The sequence below is a fragment of the Schistocerca nitens genome, chromosome 1 (assembly GCF_023898315.1).
Source record: "Schistocerca nitens isolate TAMUIC-IGC-003100 chromosome 1, iqSchNite1.1, whole genome shotgun sequence".
NCBI lineage: Eukaryota > Metazoa > Arthropoda > Insecta > Orthoptera > Acrididae > Schistocerca > Schistocerca nitens.
Window position 1 is genome coordinate 244,157,959 of NC_064614.1, and position 27,094 is coordinate 244,185,052.

The following is a 27,094-nucleotide window of genomic DNA, read 5'->3' on the forward strand; positions in this document are numbered from 1 at the left end:
CCAGACTAGGCGGCAGTTGACTACCCATCTCAAGGTCTTTCCCACGCAGTTAATGAGAGCGACATCACTGTAACTACGCGAGCGTTGGTGGTCTTCCCCGTGTTTCCAAAGTGGAATTGAAATTGCCTCAGCCGGCCGTTGTGCCGAGCGGTTCTAGGCGCTTCAGTCTGGAACCACGCGACCGCCACGGACGCAGGTTCGAATCCTGCCTCGAGCATGGATGTGTGTGATGTCCTTAGGTTAGTTAGGTTTAAGTAGTTCTAAGTTCTAGGGGACTGATGACCTCAGATGTTAAGTCCCATAGTGCTCAGAGCCATTTTGAAATTACCTCCCGCCACGAGTCAGGAAAGTGACCTGACGACCAGATGAGGTTAAACAGCACAAGGAGGATTTCCTTGCTGCGCCCTTTGAGGTATGATGGACCCCACTGTGATCAGATGTGTCACGGACTGCAGATAAGGTAGAACCCAGGCCCCACAAGATAAGAACAGGTGCATTCTTCGTCAGTGGTGGAACTGAAGTACCAGATATCCCTCTCAGTAATCACTTTGTAGCGTCGGAATGTTGAATCCTGGCTGGCAGTGACAGTGACTGAGGTAATAGGACCCGCAATAGTTTGGGCAATGAACCACGTGTTAGTCTTGGGGACTTCCATTCCCCATTACAGCAGCCACTGGGCAGATATCTCCTCTCCCAGAAATGCTTCTGGTGATCTCCCAGACGACTGCACTTTTAATGGAACGATTTATAATGATCAGGAACTGTTGTCACGATCTCCTTTTTCTCTCTCTAATAATTAGACATTTCGCCCTTGCTACCCGAAAGGCGTGAGGTTCTCTGCATTTGGCCACTACTTGAACCTACGCAGAGCCGCCTCCTTGATCCTTATTTCAGGACGACATTCGTGGCTCCGCCTTTCCAGCTAGCCTGAAGTTTGTGGAATGGATGCTTCAGAGGCACCGTACATCATTTGAGTAACATGATTCACCAATTGCTGGAAACTGTCTTCGCGGTCAAACAGAGCAAGTTGGGAGTAAAGCGTCTGCTCTACCCTATTAAGCACCCATCGTGGCTGTTTTCTTTCGGGCACCACACTATCCGGCAAGTGAATCCAGCTAGGGAAGTGATCAGTTGAGTGGACGTTATCAACCACTTACTACTGAGCGGTGTGTGGAAGGCCCAGAGAGCGTAAAAAGAGATAGACAGCAGTGAAAGACCCTGCTGGAGTGCTGAAGCGCGTGCTCTAACCCTGTACAATAAACAGGCACTTAAAGACATGAGAACGCTCTCAATTGCTCTACCTTTGGGTAAGGTGGTTACAGATCCGCAAGCACATGGTATACATTAAAATCACCGCAGATGACGAATAGGGGTGTGTGTGTGGGGAGGGGGGGGGGGGGCAGCTGAGTCAAGAGGTCACGGAGAGTCTTTGAGTCTGGCACCTCATATGGGGGCACGCAGAGTGAACATATTGTCAACCGATGATGCACACGCACCGATACAGAGACTGCTTTCCGGCTCTTTGTGAGGGAAAGAAACGAGGAGTGGCAGGCCTTTGTTTACGAAAACTGCCACTCCTCCTTAAGCTCTCTGCTCCCTAAGGTTATCCTTATTTTGGAGAATACAGCAACGTCGCTCCAGGACGGTGGGGAATTTAAACTGTATCTCCTGAAGACAGTCCGCAGCTCGTGGTCGTGCGGTAGCGTTCTCGCTTACGCCGCCCGGGTTCCCGAGTTCGAATCCCGGCGGGGTCAGGGATTTTCTCTGCCTCGTGATGACTGGGTGTTGTGTGATGTCCTTAGGTTAGTTAGGTTTAAGTAGTTCTAAGTTCTAGGGGACTGATGACCATAGATGTTAAGTCGCATAGTGCTCAGAGCCATTTCCATTTTCCTGAAGACAGAGACACAGTGGTCAACCCTGAGCTAATAGAAGTAATTCCTGAAACCATTCAGGCTCAACTGAAGTACGAAAGGTACCTTAACGGTGAGGTTTTTCTCTGTCATTCCTCCGTGGTTCTTGCGTGGTTGGGAGATTGCATCGAGGGGAAGGTTACTTGAGGGACTTGCCAGTTCCCTTAGGCAGACATCAACGTGCACACTATCGATGGTATGGTTGTCGCGTGATCCATCAGATAGGACCAAGGTCGCATGGTCTGATGGCTTCAGACTAGATCTGCGAAGGCAGCACATTCCTTGGTCCGTACTCGATGGGCACATGAGTGAAGCAACACATTGAATATCTGGTTCGTAGACAGCGAAGCCGCATCTTTCACACGTTGCCTGACCGTTACAACACGTGGCGAAGTTACCGAAGCGCTGCCACTTTAAGCAAAGAGTTTGATTAGGTACTCAGAGCCTAACTTTTAGTTAGTTAACAGATAACTTCGATAAGCTGAAAGCCAGGATAAAAGTTGCTGAGTTCTGGAACTCACCACCAACACTTTTCATTAAATTTTGTACTTTAGTGATACGTTGGCTTTCCCATTTCTGTTAAAGTTCATTGATACCTGTGTCCGTAATGTTCCTGTAGGTTACACCTCCTTTAAAATAATTTAGTCCAGCGGGCAGCACAACGTTGGTAGTCTGTTCTCCAAGCAGACTGGCGTTTAACAACTTGTTTTCTTGGGTAGCTTTCAGTGCCTGGATCAGGACTGTACCATTGCAAAGCCTCTTGACAGACTTAAATTGTCCTGCAAGCTGTATCTTTGTAGAAAGGTGACAATTTTTCAAGTGAATTTTCGATGCATTTCACAACAAACAAATTGTCTACCAAAACATGTGTCCTACACTATTACTGCTTGCACTGAAATTCGCAGACGTCTCAGGTGGACTACTGACACTGCATCTCTTTAGGATTTGGATGTTAATAACGCCCAACAGACCACCCACACTGCTGGGAGTAGAAGTAGGTGATTTAGGCTGCATGGAAGTCCCACTAGCAGCTAGAAAAGTAAGCGTCCACCCAGACAGAGCCCCGCTTGCGTGGGTAAGCCTTATACAACTGAGATGCGGCAGGTTCTCCTTAGATTGCCTGCTAACGACTGTTCCATGTCAACAGCCAGACGTCTAATCAGCGCGCAACAGACCTTCAGATTGAGGGTTTTTGTAGAGGTTTTTACTATCCTCGCGGTCCTGGCGGTTAAGCAAAGATCCCCGTTGCCTGTGACATACAACATTCCACTGTCAGGCCGCGCGTCGGTCGCTAAACGGCGTGCCCAGAGCTTACGGTTACAGACGACTGCTCAAGAGCCCGGGTTGGCCAAGCCCGTACCGAGCATTCGAATGCTGAGCTCCCTCAGGTAATCGTCATTTAGAACGACACATGGGCACGTGTGGCTTTATGGAAAATACCATGGACGCTTTACGCTTTGAGCTACCCCCCACCCCCTCCTCCTCACCCCACCCCTCCCATCGACAACCACCCGTAGTTTACAACACACGAACATATACGACAATATATGATTCAAATTTTAATCCAATAACGATAACAGAGTTCCCAGTATGGTTACTCATGGAAGGTGAAAAAATTATCATGTAAATGTGCGTTTAGTACCAGCGCAAAAGTTCATTTTACATGTAAGTTGGGTTAAGGATATCGCACTGGCGCCAAAGTTCACCAAAATTCTTTCCGAGCCGCAGGGGACTTGTCAGGTGATTGCAAGATCGTCACACATCATCTTACCCACCTTTCACCGCTTATTTTGACGCCTCTGCAATGGAAGTCAGAACGGCGACAACCAGTGCTGAAATCACGTAGTTTTTCTTGTGAGTGGCCGAGTAAAATATTTCTGACATTTCGCCGCTCAGAAGCGGCATGAAAAGGTTTTAGGGGGTGATTTGAAGAGCGTTAATGGAACCATCCATTTCCTTGGGGCGTTGATTCCCACGTATTCTCCGGTCGAATGTGTGATGAGCAAGTGGACGATGCACTTGCCTAGCTTTGACACTACTGACACCTCCTGACTTTCAACACTTCTCTAAGGACATTGTGGGGCTGCATCTCAACTGATCGTGGTCGTATCCCCTTTGAAGTACAGCGCGAACTAAATTTTTGCTCTCGTGCACTGTTTGGAACCATTATGGACCGTTCAGAACCATTCGACGAAACTAGAACATGATCACAACCAGCAGTTCTCCTATTTCGCGCCCTCCTGTGGCGTGAATAAAATGTAAAATGGTACCTACAGGACTTCCCAGTTCAACAACATTTTCGGTGGCACACCGCCCATCTTCAATGAGAATTTTAAAAATGTATCTGTATAGAGACAGCCAGTAACACACGTTAGACGCCCACACGGAGCCAACCCCTTTACAGTCCTCCGATTCCAGATGCCTGCCAGCAGGCGCCTGAGACTATTTCTCAGGTTGTCTCTGAAGATACATTTTTAAAATTCTCCATAAATGTGTTGCTGAACTGTAGAATCTTAGAAGGGCTTTTCCCCGTTTTATTCACTCATATGTCAAAGCATTCCCCTGTGATCGCGCCACATGAACGGAGAGCTGAATATGCATAAACATCCTTTGCTACTTCCTATCAGCATCAAATTTCGTCGAATGGCTTTGAACGGTCCCTAGTGGTTCCAACCTGGACACGAGAGCAAAACTTTCGGTCGCCCTGTACTCCGAAAGGTGCAATTTCGTTCAGTGGAGAGGCAGACCCACGACTTCCGTGGAGAAGGGTTGAAACGTCGGGGGAGTCAGCAGAGTCAGAGGTTATCAAGAACGTCGCCCTGTAGCTTATCTCACGGCGAACTTCATTTTAGAACGTGACATGTGTGGGAATCAACGCCTCAAAGAAAGGAATGGTTTCACTGCGGCCTTTTCGTGTCGATTCTGAGTGGTGGGGTGTCAGAAATGTTTTACTAGACCACCTGTAAGAAAACTGCGTGGTTTCAAAGCCGTTCTTCCTTCCATCGCAAATGTGTCAAAAAAAGGGATGAAATACAGGCGAGAGCGGGTTTGATGACCTCCCCATCGTGTGACATGTCCACGATGGCGTTGGGCAGAATTGTGGTGAAATTTGATGCCATTGTGATATCATTAACCCAACTTACACGTCACTCGAGCATTTGAGCTCTGGTCTTTTCCTTGTATGTGTGGACACCTTGCTGTTTCAAGCGAAACCAAGCCCGAGGGTGATGATGTAGGGCGCCGAGCTTTTGCCTCACTACAGGGAAGAGTGGTACTCTCCTTTGAGGCAAATTTGAAACTTGTGCGTCGCAATGGTGGTACTATTACAAGGTTTCGAAAAAGTGATCCTTTGTGTTTCAAGTGTGTTTGACGCCAGCGTGTCCATAAATATGGAATGACTGATGAGGACAACACAAACACCCAGCCCTGAGCGAATAAAATATCCGACCCGGCTGGGAATCGAACACGGGGCTCTGTGATACGAAGGCAGCGGCGCTAAACATTGTTTTCTCCACTTTGTTCGTCTTTGTCCTAGTCATCTGGTCTGGTCGGACGTCACATGATACCCCTTCCAGCACATTGTTGAATACTTCACTCAGCCAACCATCCTCTGAGCGAACACTCTGAGTTACCCTGCCGGTTCCACTAGACCACGAGCTGCAGACACCAAGTACGGAGATTAGTCTGGTAAACAAAACTGAAGCGGCATAATTCGAAACCGTTATTAAAATGACGTAAATACCTCTTGTTTCAGAACACAGTCTTTTTAAAAAGTGATCTCGCAGAAATTTCGCACACTTTGAACTCTTTTTTACAAAAGTAAAGTAGGATCAGCTGGAGAACTCAAAGCGATGTATTATGCATTTGGCCATGCGATAATGAGACAAAACATAAATTGCTTGGAGAACATTACTTCGATCATGTGCAACGAAGCTGCCATGAGCACCATAAATGCACCGCCTATGAGTGTAGATAACTACACTACTGGCCATTAAATTGCTACACCGAGAGGAAATGCAGATGATAAACGGGTATTCATTGGATAAATATATTATAGTTCAACTGACATGTGATTACATTTTCACGCAATTTGGGTGCTTAGATCCTGAGAAATCAGTACCCAGAACAACCACCTCTGATCGTAATAACGGCCTTGATACGCCTGGGCATTGAGTCAAACAGCTTGGATGACGTGTACAGGTACAGCTGCCCATGCAGCTTCAAAACGATACCACAGTTAATCAAGAGTAGTGACTGGCGTGTTGTGACGAGCCAGTTGCCCGGCCACCATTGACCAGACGTTTTCAGTTGGTGAGAGATCTGGAGGATGTGCTGGCCAGGGCAGCAGTCGAACAATTTCTGCATCGAGAAAGGCCCGTAAAGGACCTGCAACATGCGGTCGTGCATTATCCTGCTGAAACGTAGGGTTTCGCAGCGATCGAATGAAGCGCAGAGCCACGGGTCGTAACACATCTGAAATGTAGCGTCCACTGTTCAAAGGGCCGTCAGTGCGAACAAGAGGTGACCGAGACGTGTAACCAATGGCACCCCACACCATCACGCCGGGTGATACGCCAGTATGGCGATGAGGAATACACGCTTCCAATGTGCGTTCACCGCGATGACGCCACACACGGATGCGACCATCACGATACTGTAAACAGAACCTGGATTCATCCGAATAAATGGCGTTTTACCATTCGTGCACCCAGGTTCGTCGTTGAGTACACCTTCGCAGTCGGCCCTGTCTGTGATGCAGCATCTAGGGTAACCGCAGCCATGGTCTCCGAGCTGATAGTCCACGTTGCTGCAAACGTCGTCGAACTATTCGTGCAGATGGTTGTTGTCGTGCAAACGTCCCCATCTGCTGACTCAGGAATCGAAACGTGGCTGCACGATCCGTTACAGCCATGCGGATAAGATGCCTGTCATCTCGACTGCTAGTGATATGAGGCCGTTGGGATCCAGCACGGCGTTCCGTATTACCCGCCTGAACCCACCGATTCCTTATTCTGCTATCAGTTATTGGATCTCGACCGACGCGAGCAGCATTGCAGCTATACGATAAACCGCAATCACGATAGGCTACAATCCGACCTTTATCAAAATCGGAAACGTGATGGTATGCATTTCTCCTCCTTACACGAGGCATCACAACGACGTTTCACTAGGAAAGAACGGTCAACTGCTGTTTGTGTATGAGAAATCGGTTTGAAGCTTTCCTCATGCGAGCACGTTGCAGGTGTCGCCACCGGCGCCGACCTTGTGTGAATGCTCTGAAAAGCTAATTGTATATCACAGCATCTTCTTCCTGTCGGTTAAATTTCGCGTCTGTAGCACGTCATCTTCGTGGTGTAGCAATTTCAATGGCCAGTAGTGTATTTGTCACAATATAACAAATGGTTTGTACCCGTGGTCTAGGGGTAGCGTCTTTGATTCATGATCAAAACGTCTTCGATCCCAGGTTCGATCCCCGCCACTGCCTAAATTTTGATAAATAATCAGCATTGGCGGCCGAAGACTTCCGACATAAGAAGTCAGCCTCATTCTGCCAACGGCCTTGTCAGAGAGGGCGGAGGAGCGGATAGAGGTTCAGGGCACTCTCTTGTGCTAGGGGTGGGAAATTGCTCCTAAAGGCGGAAGAATCAGCAATGATCAACGACATGAGGATGCAGAAGGCAATGGAAACCACTGCATTAAAGACACGTAGCGTGTATCGATAGGACATGTGGCCTGTAATTGAAGAAGTGTCATGATGATCTCTCCATAGGCAAAAGATTCTGGAATAGTCCCCCATTCGGATCTCCGGGAGGGGACTGCCAAGGGGAAGGTTGTTGTTGTTGTTGTGGTCTTTAGCCCTGAGACTGGTTTGATGCAGCTCTCCATGCTACTCTATCCTCTGCAAGCTTCTTCATCTCCCAGTACCTACTGCAACCTACATCCTTCTGAATCTGCTTAGTGTATTCATCTCTTGGTCTCCCCCTACGATTTTACCCTTCACGCTGCCCTCCAATACTAAATTGGTGATCACTTGATGCCTCAGAACATGACCATATGAAGGGATCGGTTGGTAGGACAAGTTGTGCCACAAACTTCTCTTCTCCCCAATCCTATTCAGTACTTCCTCATTAGTTACGTGATCTACCTATCTAATCTTCAGCATTCTTCTGTAGCACCACATTTCGAAAGCTTCTATTCTCTTCTTGTCCAAACTATTTACCGTCCATGTTTCACTTCCATACATGGCTACAATCCATACAAATACTTTCAGAAATGACTTCCTGACACTTAAATCTATACTCGATGTTAACAAATTTCTCTCCTTCAGAAACGCTTTCCTTGCCATTGCCAGTCTACATTTTATATTCTCTCTACTTCGACCATCATCAGTTATTTTGCTCCCCAAATAGCAAAACTCCTCTACTACTTTAAGCGTCTCATTTCCTAATCTAATTCCCTCAGCATCACCCGACTTAATTAAACTACATTCCATTATCCTCGTTTTGTTTTTGTTGATGTTCATCTTATATCCTCCCTTCAAGACACCATCCATTCCGTTCAACTGCTCTTCCAAGTCCTTTGCTGTCTCTGACAGAATTACAATGTCATCGGCGAACCTCAATGTTTTTATTTCTTCTCCATGGATTTTAATACCTACTCCGAATTTTCCTTTTGTTTCCTTTACTGCTTGCTCAATATACAAATTGAATAACATCGGAGAGAGGCTACAACCCTGTCTTACTCCCTTCCCAACCACTGCTTCCCTTTCATGTCCCTCGACTCTTATAACTGCCATCTGGTTTCTGTACAAATTGTAAATAGCCTTTCGCTCCCTGTATTTTACCCCTGCCACCTTTAGAATTTGAAAGAGAGTTATTCCAGTCAACATTGTCAAAAGCTTTCTCTAAGTCTACAACTGCTAGAAACGTATGATTGCCTTTCCTTAATCTTTCTTCAAAGATAAGTCGTAAGGTCAGTATTGCCTCACGTGTTCCAGTATTTCTACGGAATCCAAACTGATCTTCCCCGAGGTCGGCTTCTACTAGTTTTTCCATTCGTCTGTAAAGAATTCGTGTTAGTATTTTGCAGCTGTGGCTTATTAAACTGATTGTTCGGTAATTTTCACATCTGTCAACACCTGCTTTCTTTGGGATTGGAATTATTATATTCTTCTTGAAGTCTGAGGGTATTTCGCCTGTTTCATACATCTTGCTCACCAGATGGTAGAGTTTTGCCATGACTGGCTCCCCCAAGGCCGTCAGTAGTTCCAATGGAATGTTGTCAACTGCGGGGGCCTTGTTTCGACTCAGGTCTTTCAGTGCTCTGTCAAACTCTTCACGCAGTATCGTATCTCCCATTTCATCTTCATCTACATCCTCTTCCATTTCCATAATATTGTCCTCAAGTGCATCGCCCTTGTATAGACCCACTATATACTCCTTCCACCTTTCTGCTTTCCCTTCTTTGCTTAGAACTGGGTTTCCATCTGAGCTCTTGATGTTCATACAAGTGGTTCTCTTATCTCCAAATGTCTCTTTAATTTTCCTGTAGGCAGTATCTATCTTACCCCTAGTGAGATAAGCCTCTACATCCTTACATTTGTCCTCTAGCCATCCCTGCTTAGCCATTTTGCACTTCCTGTCGATCTCATTTTTGAGACGTTTGTATTCCTTCTTGCCTGCTTCATTTACTGCATTTTTATATTTTCTCCTTTCATCAATTACATTCAATATTTCTTCTGTTACCCAAGGATTTCTACTAGCCCTCGTCTTTTTACCTACTTGATCGTCTGCTGCCTTCACTACTTCATCCCTCTAAGCTACCCATTCTTCTTCTACTGTATTTCTTTCCCCCATTCCTGTCAATTGTTCCCTTATGCTCTCCCTGAAACTCTGTACAACCACTGGTTCTTTAAGTTTATCCAGGTCCCATCTCCTTAAATTCCCACCTTTTTGCAGTTTCTTCCGTTTTAATCTACAGGTCATAACCAATAGATTGTGGTCAGAGTTCACATCTGCCCCTGGAAATTTCCTACAATTTAAAACCTGGTTCCTAAATCTCTGTCTTACCATTATATAATCTATCTGATACCTTTTAGTATCTCCAGGGTTCTTCCATGTATACAACCTTCTATCATGGTTCTTGAACCACGTGTTAGCTATGATTAAGTTGTGCTCTGTGCAAAATTCTATCAGGCGGCTTCCTCTTTCATTTCTTAGCCCCAATCCATATTCACCTACTACGTTTCCTTCTCTCCCTTTTCCTACACTCGAATTCCAGTCACCCATGACTATTAAATTTTCGCCTCCCTTCACTATCTGAATAGTTTCTTTTATTTCATCATACGTTTCTTCAATTTCTTCGTCATCTACGGAGCTAGTTGGCATATAAACTTGTACTACTGTAGTAGGTGTGGGCTTCGTATCTATCTTGACCACAATAATGCGTTCACTATGCTGTTTGTAGTAGCTTACCCGCATTCCTATTTTCCTATTCAGTATTAAACCTACTCCTGCATTACCCCTATTTGACTTTGTGTTTATAACCCTGTAGTCACCTGACCAGAAGTCTTGTTCCTCCTGCCACCGAACTTCACTAATTCCCACTATATCTAACTTTAACCTATCCATTTCCCTTTTTAAATTTTATAACCTACCTGCCCGATTAAGGGATCTGACATTCCACGCTCCGATCCGTAGAACGCCAGTTTTCTTTCTCCTGATAACGACATCCTCTTGAGTAGTCCCCGCCCGGAGATCCGAATGGGGGACTATTTTACCTCCGGAATATTTTACCCAAGAGGACGCCATCATCATTTAATTATACAGTAAAGCTGCATGCCCTCGGGAAAAATTACGGCCGTAGTTTCCCCTTGCTTTCAGCCGTTCGCAGTACCAGCACAGCAAGGCCGTTTTGGTTATTGTTACAAGGCGAGATCAGTCAATCATCCAGACTGTTGCCCTTGCAACTACTGAAAAGGCTGCTGCCCCTCTTCAGGAACCACACGTTTGTCTGGCCTCTCAACAGATACTCCTCCGTTGTGGTTGTACCTACGGTACGGCTATCTGTATCGCTGAGGCACGCAAGCCTCCCCACCAACGGCAAGGTCCATGGTTCATGGTTCATGGGGGGGGGGGGGAAGGTTACCACGAGAAAAAGATTGAATTATCAACGAAAGGATAACGTTCTCCGAGTCGTGGCGTGGAATGTCAGAAGATTGAACGTGGTAGGGAAACTAGAAAATCTGAAAAGGGAAATGCAAAGGCTCAATCTAGATATAGTAGGGGTCAGTGAAGTGGAAGGAAGACAAGGATTTCTGGTCAGATGAGTATCGGGTAATATCAACAGCAGCAGAAAGTGGTATAACAGGTGTAGGATTCGTTATGAATAGGAAGGTAGGGCAGAGGGTGTGTTACTGTGAACAGTTCAGTGACCGGGTTCTTCTAATCAGAATCGACAGCACACCAACACCGACAACGATAGTTCAGGTATACATGCCGACGTCGCAAGCTGAAGAGGAACAGATAGAGAAAGTGTATGCGGATATTGAAAGGGTAATGCAGTATGTAAAGGGGGACGAAAATCTAATAGTCATGGGAGACTGGAATTCAGTTGTAGGGGAAGGAGTAGAAGAAAAGGTTACAGGAGAATATGGGCTTAGGACAAGGAATGAAAGAGGAGAAAGACTAATTGAGTTCTGTAACAAGTTTCAGCTAGTAATAGCGAATACCCTGTTCAAGAATCACAAGAGAAGGAGGTGTACTTGGAAAAGGCCGGGAGATATGGGAAGATTTCAATTAGATTACATCATGGTCAGACAGAGATTCCGAAATCAGATACTGGACTGTAAGGCGTACCCAGGAGCAGATATAGACTCAGATCACAATATAGTAGTGATGAAGAGTAGGCTCAAGTTCAAGACATTAGTCAGGAAGAATCAATACGCAAAGAAGTGGGATACGGAAGTACTAAGGAATGACTAGATACGTTTGTAGTTCTCTAACGCTATAGATACAGCAATAAGGAATAGCGCAGTAGGCAGTACAGTTGAAGAGGAATGGACATCTCTAAAAAGGGCCATCACAGAAGTTGGGAAGGAAAACATAGGTACAAAGAAGGTAGCTGCGAAGAAACCATGGGTAACAGAAGAAATACTTCAGTTGAGTGATGAAAGGAGGAAGTACAAACATGTTCCGGGAAAATCAGGAATACAGAAATACAAGTCGCTGAGGAATGAAATAAATAGGAAGTGCAGGGAAACTAAGACGAAATGGCTGCAGGAAAACTGTGAAGACATCGAAAAAGATATGATTGTCGGAAGGACAGACTCAGCTTACAGGAAAATCAAAACAACCTTTGGTGACATTAAAAGCAACGGTGGTAACATTAAGAGTGCAACGGGAATTCCACTGTTAAATGCAGAGGAGAGAGCAGATAGGTGGAAAGAATACATTGAAAGCCTCTATGAGGGTGAAGATTTGTCTGATGTGATAGAAGAAGAAACAGGAGTCGATTTAGAGGAGATAGGGGATCCAGTATTAGAATCGGAATTTAAAAGAGCTTTGGAGGACTTACGGTGAAATAAGGCAGAAGGGATAGATAACTTTCCATCAGAATTTCTAAAATCATTGGGGGAAGTGGCAACAAAACGACTATTCACGTTGGTGTGTAGAATATATGAGTCTGGCGACATACCATCTGACTTTCGGAAAAGCATCATCCACACAATTCCGAAGACGGCAAGAGCTGACAAGTGCGAGAATTATCGCACAATCAGCTTAACAGCTCATGCATCGAAGCTGCTTACAAGAAAAATATACAGAAGAATGGAAAAGAAAATTGAGAATGCGCTAGGTGACGATCAGTTTGGCTTTAGGAAAAGTAAAGGGACGAGAGAGGCAATTCTGACGTTACGGCTAATAGTGGAAGCAAGGCTAAAGAAAAATCAAGACACTTTCGTAGGATTTGTCGACCTGGAAAAAGCGTTCGACGATATAAAATGGCGCAAGCTGTTCGAGATTCTGAAAAAAGTAGGGGTAAGCTATAGGGAGAGACGGGTCATATACAATATGTACAACAACCAAGAGGGAATAATAAGAGTGGACGATCAAGAACGAAGTGCTCGTATTAAGAAGGGTGTAAGACAAGGCTGTAGCCTTTCGCCCCTACTCTTCAATCTGTACATCGAGGAAGCAATGATGGAAATAAAAGAAAGGTCCAGGAGTGGAATTAAAATACAAGGTGAAAGGATATCAAAGATACGATTCGGTGATGACAGTGCTATCCTGAGTGAAAGTGAAGAAGAATTAAATGATCTGCTGAACGGAATGAACAGTCTAATGAGTACACAGTATGGTTTGAGAGTAAATTGGAGACTGTGGGAAAACCGGAACAGAAGAGAATTGAAGCATTTGAGATGTGGTGCTATAGACGAATGTTGAAAATTAGGTGGACTGATAAGGTAAGGAATGAGGAGGTTCCACGCAGAATCGGAGAGGAAAGGAATATGTGGAAAACACTGATAAGGAGAAGGGACAGGATGATAGGACCTCTGCTAAGACATGAGGGAATGACTTCCATGGTACTAGAGGGAGCTGTAGATGGCAAAAACTGTAGAGGAAGACAGAGATTGGAATACGTCAAGCAAATAATTGAGGACGGAGGTTGCAAGTGCTACTCTGAGATGAAGAGGTTAGCACAGGAAAGGAATTCGTGGCGGGCCGCATCAAACCAGTCAGTAGACTGATGACCAAAAAAAAAACAAACGGTTAGTTTTTCAGAACATTGAAATGATTTTGTTCATTAACCTTACTTTTTAGGGCAAGTCAGTGATGGCGACACAATTTCCACAACGTCCACGAAGAAATAAATGCGACGGAGAATTGTGTAGAGTACTATGACAAAGAATATTCTGGAAGTTTTGTTTGCAAAGTGCAAAATTACCTCAATGAATTTGCGCCTCTGTGCTAACTTGGACACGTGACTAGCGAAGCTCTTTGTTTCGCAAGTTGTCATCAAGGTCATCCGATCTCAACTGTTGTGATATTTTTGTTTGAGCTTTATGTAACGTGCGCTGCATGTACTGCGCCTCTCCCAACCTCCTGCCAGCCACGAAACACAGTATTAGCTGACTACACGTTCCTCGTGTAGAAGAAATTAGTTATTTTTCACGTATCTCACGAGACACATGGTTATGTATAGTTTCATTCCCGTCCAATAAACGTTTCTGAGCACGTGAGTGTATTAATAGTATATTTGGTCTTGTGTAAAAAGTTTATACCAATATTGACTATGTAAAGTTGTTTCATTCCGATTCTCTGGGCGGGAGCAGCAGTATTCAAAGCTGTGATACGACGCTGTAAAAGTGAGGTGCTAAACATGGATCCTTAGTAATGCTGATCATCGAAAATTGAGGAAGACTGTCACACAGCATCGTGGAGCAAATGACCACCTTAGAATATAGTCACCATCTTTAATATCCTTTATTTTCAAACACAGTTTGGATATAGTTCAAAAATGGAATATTCGAGGCTGTCTGACAATCTCTGATCCTGTTATCAAACGTTAACATGACGCAGACAATGCATCATTGATCAGCCGTGGCTCAGTATTCTCTATATTCGTGGCAAAAGTAATGTTTATATTTAAGGGACGCCGAATGAAGTAGCCCTTTTAGACGGAAGGCCACCACTCAAGATGATTTTTAGTTGACCTAGTACATACTCTGATACATGTTTCTGATCATTAACAACGAGATCCTCCTCTCAGATTTCTTTCTGATAACTCTATTTCTGCTCTGAGAAACAGCTATGAATATCAGTAGTCCAACATGGAAATGATGAAGTATTCATTGTGCGTTCTATAACACTGTGATAGATGTGTTCTTCATTTACCATTACTAATGTATGAGCCCAAATGTAAATTTCACAAGTTGCACACATCAGTTCAGCGACAAATAGCAGCAGGCAGGCTACAGGAAAACAATGGTGTACTACCTATTATCCACACTCAGACACTTGAATATTTTGATGAAATTCCTTGTCTTGAGATTAAGTCCTTATACTTTCGACAGCATGCAACATTTTGCCACGTATTAAAACTGTTTGCTAGACGCCTAGAAATGCTTTTGAAGGATCTCTCGTCCAAGTGAGTCTCTCAACCATGTTTTGCAGAGAGTACCAAATCTTCACACTTGGCCATTCTCCGTTCATTTCAAACTATGCAGTGGCTCTCCCGCTATTCAGCCGAACTCCCTTGATTTTCATTTTAGTGAGAACCGAAGTCAAATTCTTCGCTGTACGCTTTCGGTGCTAGTAGTACAGCACCGCTGAAGAGCCTCTGTGCACTTCGGATGCATCGGAGAGAAGCCAATGGGCAGTTAAAACTTTGAAATAGCTGCTAAGAGATGTCTTGGTGGCTCGACTACCACAACCGTATTTGCAACAGACGGCTGTCCAGCTTAAAATGGTTCAAATGGCTCTAAGCACTATGGAACTCAACATCTGAGGCCATCAGTCCCCTAGACTTATAACTACTTAAACCTAACTAAGAACTACTTAAACCTAACTAACCTAAGGACATCACACACATCCATGCCCGAGGCAGGATTCGAACCTGGATCGTAGCAGCAGTGTGGTTCCGGATTGAAGCGCCTAGAACCACTCGGTCAGAGCGGCCGGCTCAAATGATCGTCTCTAAATCAACAGTGTTAAACTATTTGGCAACAGTTGGTATACTAAATACAAATTTTATTCGCATTCACCATAAATTACATTTCAGATTACCTGTTTCGATTATTAAACAAGCATCTTCGGATTTAGAAAAGACGGAAATGAAAATACGTAGTTTTAAGCTACATAAATTTTAAAGGAATTAACTTCATTGCCTTGTTGGCGTATAATTGTGAAGAAGGAACAATAAGAATGAAAGAACATGAGAGAAGAGCTCAGGCTGGATAGGGGGTAATGTCAGGATGCAATGTTTCTCCCCTACAGCCCATTTTGTACATTGATGAAGTAACGACGGAAATAAAAGATAGCTTCCACAGTTGGATTAAAACTGACGATAAAAGGAATTCATTGATATGATTCCTTGATGACATTGCTATCCTCAGTGAATGTGAGAATACCTACAGGACCTGAAAGATGTTGATAAGATTCGGTGAAGTAAAACAGGAAGAATTACAAGCCCTGTTGAACAGAATGAGCATTGTACGAGAAGTGAGCACAGAATGTGTTCTAAGGCTAAACCGAAGCAAGACGAAAGTAATGAAGAGTAGCAGATACATGATTTATTCTCCCAGAATGACAATATCTTTTCAAATTTTTTCTTTCATTTCCGTTACTGCTTCCTAAATGGTGATACTCAATTCGTAGGACTAGGCTTCAAGCCTGTCTCACTCTCTCCTCAAGTACTTCCCACCTTTCGTGCCCTTCGGCTGTTATAATTGTAGTCTCGATTCCATGCACGTTATACAAGGGGTATTCAATAAGTAATGCGATATATTTTCTTCGGCCAGTTTCAGATGAAAAATTGATAATGACGATGTTTGGTTTGGGGACGCTCAACTGCGCGGTCATCAGCGTTCGTACATATTCCCAATCTGTACACAGTCCCATTTATTCACTTACATGAATGATGGTGGAATGATGAGGACAACACAAACACCAAGTCCCCGGGCAGAGAAAACCCCCAACCTGGCTGGAAATCGAACCTGGGGCCCGTGATCCAGAGGTAGCAACGCTAGCGACTAGACCACGAGCTGCGGACTTGAAAATTGTGGGACATCGTGGATATTCAGACTCCTGCCCCTATAGTTTCACAACGTTCCGACAGCAAACGTATTTTGAAGCCAAAAGAGTGGGGAATAACAGAAAGTATTAGACTCCTGAATAAAACCAACTTGCTATCAAAAAAAAGTGTTGCATTACTTACGGAACGCCCATCGTACATTACCTGTCACTGCCTGTATTGTATACTTGCCATAGTTTCGAATTTTATAATATTTGAAATGTATTCGTATTTGAAATGTACTCAATTCGTAGGACTAGGCTTCAAGCCTGTCTCACTCTCTCCTCAAGTACTTCCCACCTTTCGTGCCCTTCGGCTGTTATAATTGTAGTCTCGATTCCGGGGACTTGGTGTTTGTGTTGTCCTCATCATTCCACCATCATTCATGTAAGTGTATAAATGGGACTGTGTACAGATTGGGAATATGTACGAACGCTGATGACCGCGCAGTTGAGCGTCCCCAAACCAAACATCGTCATAATATTTGAAATGTATTCGCAGTTGAGAATACGGACTACTTTCAGCTGTATAACGGAATGACGACAGTGAAAATTTGTGCCGGACCAGAAATCGAACCCAGATTTCTCGCTTGTCGAGATCAGTCGCATTACCATTTGGCTACCCGATCAGGACTCGCGGCCAGACACAACCTTCCATATGTCGTCAACCATTTGTCTACAACCTGTATGTGCAAGCATGTTCGAAGGAACTTTGCAACGTAATTCAAAATAATAAAGGCACTGCAACATCTTATTTATTCGCCGACATCGGACAAGCGACACTCAAGTAAAATATCTCCCCTGTACGGGAATATGTATAAAGGATGTACGAGTACAGGTTGTGGAGACGTGGTTGACGACGTACGAAAGTTCGAGTCTGGCCGTCAGTCGCGCAGAGATAGCCAAATGCTAAGAAGACAGCTCGCGATAAGGAGGAAATCTGGGTTCGCGTCTCGGCCCAGCACAAATTGTCACTATCGTCATTTCGTTATGCAGTTTACGGTAATCTATATTCGCAACTGCAAAAACATTTCATGTATTTCATGACGGCTGCATTCGCCGCATTGTATGCAGGTATGCACGTCCGAAGGAAATTTGCTTCGTAATTCTGAATAACATGGGTACTGCAGTATCGTATTCCGATATTGTCCGCCTTAAGGACCTGCGGTACTGGTTGTTAAGATAATAGTTATAAATATTTTAGCATATAACCACTAACATTAGGAACACAATTGTCAGCAACGCGTTTCAGGAGTCAGTTCCCATCATCTGGCTGTCTAAGTTAATACTACATAAATATGCACTTCAAATGCACATAATGTCAAAAAATAAAAACAAATTGAATTATTTAGACATGAAGCCTTCGTATTATTTTAAAAATGGTACCACCAGACTCTCTGCTTATCCCTGTTATCGTCCATCCACCAAGGCGTTCCTTCTGTAAAGCAGTTAACTCCGGTCACACCAGAATCCTTTCCTCGCATCTCTACTTCACAAATATGTGTACAGCTGTGCCAGACTACACTGAGCCAGCAGCCGTTCAGTAACACTCGAAAGATATTACAAATAACATGGATACGCCATACCAATGGCTGTCTGTGAAAAATCGTTCACATTTATCGTATTAACGCCAACATTAAAGAAATATAATGAAATAGAACATTGAAGAAGGCATTACCGTTATCAACACTTTGTATACGACATGCACTATCGAACTAAACCTGGTGAAGTATTATTCCAAGTTCCTCAAGCAGGTCGAGTTCCTTTCCTTTCTTAACTACATGCATCACCTATAAATCCTCTTAACCTTTTAGGAGCTAACCCATTTATAAGTTTGGCAAGCACCGATCTGCAGTAGCTGCCCAGTCTGAAGGGGTCTGTATGCTCGATGTACCTTGTCAAAAATTTCCTACCTGTTTGTTCTAGAAATCAAAAACTTAGACTCCGTTCGAATAGGCCTCGGAAGGTCCAACGGTACCGACCGGCCGCCGTGCTTCCTCGGCTGATAGGCCTCGCTGGATGCAGATATGGAAGGGTGCGCTGTCAGCGCACTCTTCTCCCGGCCGTTGTCAGATTTCGTGGCCTGAGCCGCTAATTCTCAAGCAGCTCCTCAGTTGGCCACACAGCCGCTAACTGCACCCCGCTTGCCAACAGCGCTCGGCGATGCAGAACACGAACAGCACTACTATGCCTCATGCCAGATTCCCTTGCGATTTGACGCGAACTAACACATGGCTCTCTAACCACAGTGAAAGAGTACCAATTTCCGTTTCCTCGTTAGCAACGTTCCTTTGCCGCGTGTGTTTCCAATGCGTTAAAGATCCAGATTTTCTCAATTTATCATACACACATTTGAAAGTACGACGTGTAGGGTGAGTACGTTGAGGATATCTTTCAGCGTATAAATCTCTAGCTCTCACTGAATTTCGTTGTCATTCTCCGTAAATGAGAAGCATGTCGACTTGTTCTTCGATGGAATACATCATTCACATTCATTCATTCCGATACTAGTCCTACCGTTCTTATTAGTGTTGTGTTGCGAAACCGTCGAATGGTGTTTAGATGTCAATGGCACGGTAGATGGATACGCCGTATTCGGCGAATATTTACTATTTGCATGATATACGAGATAGAATTGTCAGAGCATGTGCATCAATAAGTGCCGATGTGATAAGAAATACCACTCAATCCATGATAAGAAGATTGCAGCACTGCATTGATACCAATGGCCATCACTTCGAGCACCTTCTGTAAATGGACGTTCATGCCACTTCTCTGACCTTCTTTGACTTTCAAAGTCCTTACTTTTACACATCACTGGATTCGTCTCGATAGCCGCTATCAGTAAATAAGTACAAAGCTATAGCATCCCATTTAAAAAAAAAAGTTGACCTTCACATCTCTGAAGCGACCACATGTAGCAACAAAAAACCAATGTCATATTATGGCACCCGTTGTCCCATGCAACTTTCGTCCCACACAATTTTCAGTTCCTATCATACTTTCGGAGGCAATAGTTAGTGACTCACGATATATATATATATATATATATATATATATATATATATATATATATATATATATATATATATATGTGTGTGTGTGTGTGTGTGTGTGTGTGTGTGTGTGTGTACAAATATAAAAACTGAACAAGGCATTTGACAAAAATAAAAAGACAGATCGTCAGTTGCGTAAGTTAAAATATTTACTGTTGATTCGATGATTAATTAAAACATAGACACATATGAATGGAAAATGAGTTTCGTACAGAAAGATATAAAAACAGATAGATAGCTGCGTAAAGTAAAATGGAAAGGCCAATGTGTAAGTTATTAAAAGAGATAGATGGATGAGTGAAGGGATGAGTGGAAATAGACTCGCAGGGAGAAGGGTATCAGGGGAATGTAGCATTTAAAGGTAGTGTGGGAGGGGGTTCGTAAGTGGATGTGTGGAGAAAGGCTGGGGTAAGAGTGGAGAAGGATGTGGTTCCAAGTCAAGGACTGGTAGATAGGGAACCCTGACGAGAGGGGGTAGGGGTGGGGGATGGTAGGGATCTCCTAGATCTGATAGAATGGGCAAAAATCAGGATAGATTTCACGGTCTGGTAAGGGAAGGCAATTAAAATTTCATTGGGAGAAGGCATGGAGGGTACGGAGGTGTAGTGTTGGGAGAATGTGGTGATAGAGTGTAGCAGTGTACCACGATCACTGAGCAGTGGAGATACTAGGGAATGTGTAGCATCAACTTTACAGGTAAGACATTATATTTGGAGGTGTTGAAGATGGAAGAGTAGGCAGGTGGGGTGTGGGTAAGTGGATCCAAAAGGCTAGGCAGAGTGCAGGACGGTCGAGGATCTGTATGGCGTGATACAAGGAGCGGGGAGCCACAGGAGGAGCCACATCGGCATAGTAGATGATGGGTTTTATAGATGTGAAGGTTTGTGGATGGGTGCAATCCCCATGTCCAGCCACTTAATAGATTTAGTAGTTTAAGTCTAGCGTGGGCCTCCTGTTGAATGATTAGCAGATGAGGCCTCCATGTTAGTCATCATCAAGTGTTAGTCCAAGGTATTTTAACGTGTTAGTCAACTGCACAGGACTTGTAAATGGTTAGGTAAAAATCATGAGGATGGAGGCTCTGGGTGGTTTGGCCTATAATTATTGTCTGCGTTTTGGTAGGGTTGATGTTGAGGAGCCACTGATTGCACCTGGAGGTAAACTGATTGAGATGGAACTGGAGGGATCATTGGGATTTCTGGAGGGTGGCATAGAGGGTGAAGAAGGTACTCTCACCGGTACTGGAGGAAATGAACAGGACGAGAGGCTTCGGCACATCGGCATTGTAGAGCACATACAGGAGAGGTGGGATGACAGAACATTGGAGCACACCTGCAATGGGATGGAAGATATGGGAGATGGTGTTGCTGATGGCGATATGAGATGGAGAGAAAGGAGGCAATGAGGTGGAGATAATTTATGGGAGGTGTTGGTCTGGAGCTTAAAGAGGAGCGTAGAATACATGGTCATAAGCTTTCACAAGATCTAGGGAGATAAAAGTGGCGGATTTGCGGTTGTTGATTTGGTAGGATATGAGGTTGTATAAGTACAGAAGTTGGTCCCACTGCCTCAAGCTAAAATAACATAAATGGCTCATGTCTCAACTGACAAGAAACAAAAACAAGTGGTTTTTTTTCTAAATACTTGACTATCTGGACTACTACTATCACTTTCCAGCCAAGCCCTGCACATACGATGGGCATTCAATACGGACTGCAGCACTTTCTTTCGGCCAGTTTCGGTTAAAAAATGCTGAATTTGCCGTGGGACATTGTGAAATATTTCCGTTTCAGCCCTTATAGTTCCGCGAAGTTTCGGCTGGTGGCGACTCTACACATAGCCTTCGAAATGGCGCCTGCACGGAGGTGCGTTCCAACCAGAGAGCTGTCGTTCTTTCGGCAGCAAACCAGAGAATCGCCGGTATTCATACGCGTTTTTAGAACGTCTACGGAAAGACGGCAGTGAACGAAAGCACAGTGAGTCATCACCGCAACAAGGATGTGCAAATCTGTCCAATCTCCCGCATGCCGGCCGGCCGCACACATCTATGACTCCTCCAATAAAGTCCGCGGCTCGTGGTCTCGCGTTCGCGTTCTCGCTTCCCGAGCACGGGGTCCCGGGTTCGATTCCCGGGTGTTTGTGTTGTCCTCGTCATTTCATCATCATTCAAGAAATTGGGGAGACTGGGCTGAGCAAAGGTTGGGAATTTGTAGGGTGCTGATAACCATGCAGTTGAGCGCCCCACAAAACAATCATCATCATCATCACCCAACAAAGGAACTTGCGTACAGTTACATTCGAAGTGATCGATTGATCACAATCAAACACCTCTCTGTACAAGTGAACGTCTCTACTGGTAGTGCTGGGACACTCGTCTACCAATTGTGGTTCTCAAATGTGTATACCGAATGGTTCCTTCCATAAGACCATAAAGAGCAACGAAGGTCCATCTATGCGGAATTGCTTCCGCGTTACGAAGCTGATCGTGACAATTTTTTGTTTAACATCGTCATAGCCTTTCACCCCTACTCTTCAATCTGTACATCGAGGAAGCAATGATGGAAATAAAAGAAAGGTTCAGAAGTGGAATTAAAATACAAGGTGAAAGGATATCAATGATACGATTCGCTGATGACATTGCTATCCTGAGTGAAAGTGAAGAAGAATTAAATGATCTGCTGAACAGAATGAACAGTCTAATGAGTACACAGTATGGTTTGAGAGTAAATTGGAGAAAGACGAAGGCAATGAGAAGTAGTAGAAATGAGAACAGCGAGAAACTTAACATCAGGATTGATGGTCACGAAGTCAATGAAGTTAAGGAATTCTGCTACCTAGGCAGTAAAATAACCAATGACGGACGGAGCAAGGAGGACATCAAAAGCAGACTCGCTATGGCAAAAAAGGCATTTCTGGCCAAGAGAAGTCTACTAATATCAAATACCGGCCTTAATTTGAGGAAGAAATTTCTGAGGATGTACGTCTGGAGTACAGCATTGTATGATAGTGAAACATGGACTGTGGGAAAACCGGAACAGATGAGAATCGAAGCATTTGAGATGTGGTGCTATAGACGAATGTTGAAAATTAGGTGGACTGATAAGGTAAGGAAATAAAAGAAAGGTTCAGGAGTGGAATTAAAATACAAGGTGAAAGGATATCAATGATACGATTCGCTGATGACATTGCTATCCTGAGTGAAAGTGAAGAAGAATTAAATGATCTGCTGAACAGAATGAACAGTCCAATGAGTACACAGTATGGTTTGAGAGTAAATTGGAGAAAGACGAAGGTAATGAGAAGTAGTAGAAATGAGAACAGCGAGAAACTTAACATCAGGATTGATGGTCACGAAGTCAATGAAGTTGAGGAATTCTGCTACCTAGGCAGTAAAATAACCAATGACGGACGGAGCAAGGAGGACATCAAAAGCAGACTCGCTATGGCAAAAAAGGCATTTCTGGCCAAGAGAAGTCTACTAATATCAAATACCGGCCTTAATTTGAGGAAGAAATTTCTGTGGATGTACGTCTGGAGTACAGCATTGTATGATAGTGAAACATGGACTGTGGGAAAACCGGAACAGAAGAGAATCGAAGCATTTGAGATGTGGTGCTATAGACGAATGTTGAAAATTAGGTGGACTGATAAGGTAAGGAATGAGGAGGTTCTATGCAGAATCGGAGAGGAAAGGAATATGTGGAAAACACTGATAAGGAGAAGGGACAGGGTGATAGGACATCTGCTAAGACATGAAGGAATGACTTCCATGGTACTAGAGGGAGCTGTAGATGGCAAAAACTGTAGAGGAAGACAGAGATTGGAATACGTCAAGCAAATAATTGCGGACGTAGGTTGCAAGTGCTACTCTGAAATGAAGAGGTTGCCACAGGAAAGGAATTCGTGGCGGGCCGCATCAAACCAGTCAGTAGACTGATGACCAAAAAAAAAAGAAAGGCCATGAAACACAGCTTCTTCACGTCCAACCGGAACAAAACGGCAATCCATGCAGTGGTGCCACACCACCTCTCCTCCACAGAAAACTTTCATAGGCGCACCGTCAGCCGGCAAAGTCACGGTGACGGTCCTCTGGGACTCAAAAGGGACTATTCTGTTTTCTGTCCTCCCACATGGTGCAACGATCAACTCTGAAGTGTACTGTGCTATCCTGACGAAAATGAAAAAACGACTTCAGCGTGTGCGTGTCGATAGAAATGCAAACGAACTTCTCTTTGTGCATAACAACGCAAGGTCTCACAGAAGTCTGTACACCCAAGGGGTGGAGCTCACAAAACTTCATTGGACTGTTCCTTCACATCCACCCTACAGCCTGGATTTCGCTCCTTCCGCCTTCCATGTGTTTGGCGCAATGTAAGATGCAACCTGCGGGAAGCAGTACATGTCCCACGGGACGGTTGTTGATGGAGCAAGACGTTGGCTGCGACGTCGACCGGTACAGTGGTACCGTGCGGACATATCGGCCCTCCCAGTAAGGTGGCGTAGGGCCGTCGCTTCGAATGGCGATTGCGTTGAAAATTTGAGTTTTGTGGCCAAAAGAGTAGAGAATAATAGGATGTTTTGGTATTCTGAATAAAAGCTACCAGCTTTCAGAAAACAAAAACGGTTGCATTATTTATTGAAGGACCCTCTTGCCGTAAATGTAGAGGAAATCAGTGACGACTAGTAGGTGCGACCCCTAGTGCCTAGTCATTTCACACTGTGCGCCCGTTTCGTGCACAGCACTGCTTTAAGTGGTGAGGCGCTGCTACCTAGAGGACGCCGGCCGTCCGTGAAACGCGACGAGCGCGGTAGGCCACGCCAGGGCCACTGTGCGCCTCTGGAAGCCGATTAGGCGGACCGCAGCCGCCGCCGCCGCCGCCGCCGCCGCCGCCGCCTGCGCCGTCACGTGACGGATCACGCGCCCTCCATTAACGGCGGGCGGCCGGCCCGCAAAGCACACGCCTCCGCCTCCACCCCCCACCTCCTCCTCCCTGCAGATATCCGAGGCGGGGCGAGGTGTGGGCGGCGCTGCTCCCTTACTCCACTCTCGTCCACCGACTACCGTCAGACGCTCCCTGTACCCAGTCTCACTTAGCTCTCATAGCAAGTCGGTGTAACAGATATCACATTTTAGCGCTGTTTTGGAGGCCTCATCAAACCAAGGCACACTGTTCGGACACAACCGGCTTAGATTAATTCAGTGTAGGGCTGCGGAGGGGTGAAGTGGACTGCGGTAGTCGTCGTGGGGTTGTGGACCACTGCGGCTGCGGCCGGGACGGAGCCTCTCCGTCGTTTCTAGGCCTCCGGTTAACATACAATACAAAACAGTACAAGTAAACTGTTTATTATTTCAAAAGTAATCGACGTCACTGTTAATATATTTATCGCACTGGGAGGAAAGACAGTGAATGCATTTATGGAAAAACTTTTTGGTTGCCTGTGGAACCACGACTGTACCCAGGCGTGCACCTCATCGTCGCAAGCAAATAAACGGCCACGAATGTCTTCCTCCAGGACTCCAAAAATACGGAAATCGTGTGGGGAGCGATCGGCAGTGTATGGAGGAAGTGTAAGAGCTTCGCAGCGGAACTTCTGCACCGTACTCTAAAACAACATTGGTAGCAGTGTGGTCGGGCATCGTCCTGCGACAGAATTATTCCGTCTATCAAAGTTCCTGGATGTTTGGACTTGACGGTGCGCTTCAATTTTTGTAATGTGTCCACACACCGCTGTACGTTAATTGTGACGTTCCAGAAAGTCAATGACAGTAGGCCCATGCAGTCAAAGAAAAAGGTCATCATAACTGTTGTTTCGACGACGCTTTAGTAATTTCGGTGCTAAGCACTCACACATCCTCCATAAAGTCCCGATCTCTCCGAAAATTATTTTCATATTTTCGGACCCCGAAGAAAGACGTTCGTGGCAGTAGATTTGCTTCAGATTAAGAGCTGCACGCCTGGGTACAGTCGTGGTTCCGTAGGCAGCGCAAACATTTTTGCGTGGAGGCAGTGACCAGTGCGCTAAATATATTAACGAAATTGGAATTATATTAGTACCGTCAGCTGATGACGGGCGTTGACATAGACCAACGGGGACGGGTGAATATGTGTGCCCGGAACCGGGACCTCCTGCTTATATGGCAGACGCTCTATCCATCTGAGCCACCGAGGGCACAGTGGATAGAGCGACTGCAGGGACTATCTCGCGCATGCCTCCCGCGAGACCCACATTCTCACCTTGTGTGTCCACACACTACATTCGTAGTGACCCACCCCAACGCACTCATTAGTCGTGGAAGACATTCTTGCCAGAACTATAAACTTATATGAATATGGCGTCTGTTCTTTCGGATTTGTCCATGTGCGGATGCACACATATTCCCCGAACTCTTACGTGAATTGGTAAGAATGTCTTCCACGAGTAATGAGTGTGTTGGGGTGGGTCACTACATTTTTATTACATATTCGTGTAGTACGTAAACAAATATGAATGTTTTAGTTAGACCAATTTTTCGCTTTGTGATAGATGGCACTGTAATAGTTACAAACATATGGCTCATAATTTTAGACGAACAGTTGGTAACAGGTAGGAGACATAGTGTAGCTTAGATGGAATAAGGGGAACCAGCCCGCGTTCTTCGAGGCAGATGGAAAACCGCCTAAAACCATCCACAGACTGGCCATTCATCGGATCTCGACACAAGTCCGCCGGGCGGATTCGTGCCGGGGACCAGGCGCTCCTTCCCAATCCGGAAAGCCGTGCGTTAGACCGTACGGCTAACCGGGCGTGCAACAGTTTACTTACTTTTTTTCCGTCTGTCTCGTTTTCTTTTGATTGCCTCAAAAAATGGTTCAAATGGCTCTAAGCACTATGGGACTTAACATCTGTGGACATCAGTCCCCTAGACTTAGAACTACTTAAACCTAACTAAGTACATCACACACATCCATGTCCGAGGCAGGATTCGAATCTGAGACCGTAGCAGCACCGCGGTTCCGGACTGAAGCGCCTAGAACCGCTCGGCCACAGCGGCCGGCTGATTGCCCCTTGTATGTCGAGTTTAGTGAGGGTACCAGAGGCAATGCAGACTTGCGCTATCTTGTTTACAATATTGAATGGTAACATCATGGAGACAATTACCTTCCTTGACAAGTCGCCTACGGTAACGCCTGATGTTTAAATCAGCGCTTAAGTAAATAGATGTGATCAAGTTGTGTACCCAGTCGCACCCCATAACATCAAGCCAGCTGCTGGGGTCATACGACTTTGATGAACGCAGTCTGAAAATGTTAGTTCTCCTCAAGGTATGGAACCAGAACTCAGAAAGGATGATACGGCT

General features: G+C 45.0%; 1 protein-coding gene across 1 annotated transcript in view; it reads right to left on the reverse strand.

Annotated features, from left to right (window-relative positions):
• LOC126246576 (uncharacterized) overlaps positions 1-27,094 on the reverse strand; it is a 600,905-nt gene that overhangs the window by 264,076 nt on the left and 309,735 nt on the right. The gene's annotated exons all lie outside the window — the stretch shown is intronic.